At 37.0% G+C, this 1999-nt stretch overlaps 1 protein-coding gene across 1 annotated transcript in view; it reads right to left on the bottom strand.

Moving 5' to 3' along the window:
* The window catches only part of angptl6 (angiopoietin-like 6), a 5978-nt gene extending 4630 nt beyond the window's left edge, over positions 1–1348 (bottom strand). Inside the window, exon 1 of the mRNA XM_014024531.1 lies at positions 1089–1348. The gene's annotated coding sequence lies outside the window, so the exon portion shown is untranslated. The remainder of the gene's footprint in view (positions 1–1088) is intronic.
* Positions 1349–1999: the final 651 nt, after the last annotated feature.

Genomic DNA, 1999 nt, shown 5'->3' with positions numbered 1-1999 from the left:
CACACACACACACACACATACACACACACACGCACGCACACACACACAGACAAGGATGTAACTTTAGGTCTACCATTGGGGGAGTTGTGCTCTCTACCTATTTATTCACTTATTGAATCATTTACTTTTGTAAAACAATGCAGGATATTTATAAAAAGTATTGTAAAGCTTTTACTGTGATTTACCTAACTTTCCTGTTTTCTTTTTATTTTACTCTGCACCTTTACTGTTCTATTCCAGTTCAACAATTACAAAACTTTTTTCACCCATTTTTTTCTGACAGTAACAAATATTTTACAGGTTTTAGGATGTATTACAGTATACAACACACTTAAATTTCTTAATATTTCAAGAGTAGGATTTACAACACATGATTCAACAAATACACTCACACTAAGAGCAGACTAAAACCCTGCATGTCATTTTTAGCAGTTATGCTAAAACGTATTTGACATCATAAATTTTGAAATCAGGTCAAAGTTACCTAAAGACAAAAAGAGGGTGGCAGCTGTGTAATTAACTAGTTAATTTTTATTGTGTTAGAGCAAATGATGTAATTTTATTTACGGGGTATTTTTACTGGATCAAATTACTGTAAGGGTCATATCCCCCATAACCCCCCTGCTAATTAAGCCCATGCACACTGACATGGGCAAAAACCACATCAGGTAATCTAAGGCCGGACCATCTTTGACATGATTTGACCTATTTTTAAGTCTCTTGCTGAGACTGGCAGTCCACCAGATGTTTCTTTGCAAAGTTCAAGAACACACATTCCCACCTGGCTGGAACTTGGCATGTCAACAGTGAAGAGACAACAAGTCAACACAAACAAGTCAGAATCAACACTCCTCCAWCTCACAAAACTGCTCAAAACTCAAAGCATAAAGGGCATCACTGACCTCTAAATGTACAACTTTCTCACTGAAATAATGTACTGGTAACATTCCTGTCAAATTAATTCTTAACTGTAAAATAAAACAATTGTTACTGTGACTTTGGGAGATATAAAAGGTAAATAATACATCAGATAATTAAATAACTAAATGCATTTTTAGGATTAAAAAATAGAAATGTTTAAAACTTACTGTTGCAAATTCTGAATGTTTTTGTTCCTTTCCCAGCGTGCAGCAGCAGCACCTTAATATATAAAATGTATTGTTTTCTCAGAGACAGTGCAGTTTTCTCCTGATTAAAAGCCCTGGAGTGTCCCTTAACACAATCTGAAAGCAGATAGATGCAGGTCAAACAGATGACTGGCTTGGTGAGGGAGCTGCACTCAGGATCTCTAAAATAAAGAGGGGCAGCTAATAACCAACTATCCCAGCGATGTCGCCTCCCACAGTGCTTGTTTAGCTCTGCGCTCAGTGCAGGAATCTGGATGTCTCCTCCCTCCTCTGTCAACCTGTGAGGCTGCTGGAGTGTTGTGCAAAAGATGTGACTTCAGCTTCCTTCCTATCTCTGAGACTTATTTTGTCTTTATTCATCCTCTGGTGTTTAATTGGACGTGTTGAATGAAATTTGTAAAGCAGCGTAGTTTAATTAAAACTATTAAGGAGAYATAATGATAAAATATTGGAACAAAAATACTCCTGACAGCTTAGGTGAACCTCTGTCCAACAAGGTGGCTGCATTGTTCATGAACTTCATGATGGTCAGTTCAAACTAAGAATTGAACATGTCTTACAGAAACACAGCCAGTGGACAGTATATTGTTTCAATTCTCTCAAAATAAGAATATTTCATACTGACAGAGCCATAAAGGAAGGACTTCACAGATAAGATCAAATGTGTCTCTGAGAGGCCACTCCTAAAACTCTTTTGTATGTGTTTGTGGTTTCACAGCTGCTGAGGAAGCTGCTTTTTTCCAGTGATACCTAACAGTTAAGCTAATGAGTCATGTTTAAATATTTTTGTCACTCAGTAAATTCTCTACTTTTTGTTTCAACCAAATGTTTGCTGGTCCATGATGGTAATCCTAACAATGTGTGTGTGTGTG

The sequence above is a fragment of the Austrofundulus limnaeus genome, unplaced genomic scaffold, assembly GCF_001266775.1.
Source record: "Austrofundulus limnaeus strain Quisiro unplaced genomic scaffold, Austrofundulus_limnaeus-1.0 Scaffold4, whole genome shotgun sequence".
Taxonomy (NCBI): Eukaryota; Metazoa; Chordata; class Actinopteri; order Cyprinodontiformes; family Rivulidae; genus Austrofundulus; species Austrofundulus limnaeus.
The sequence above is the reverse complement of the archived record's forward strand: the minus strand, read 5'-3'. Positions and strand labels throughout refer to the sequence as shown.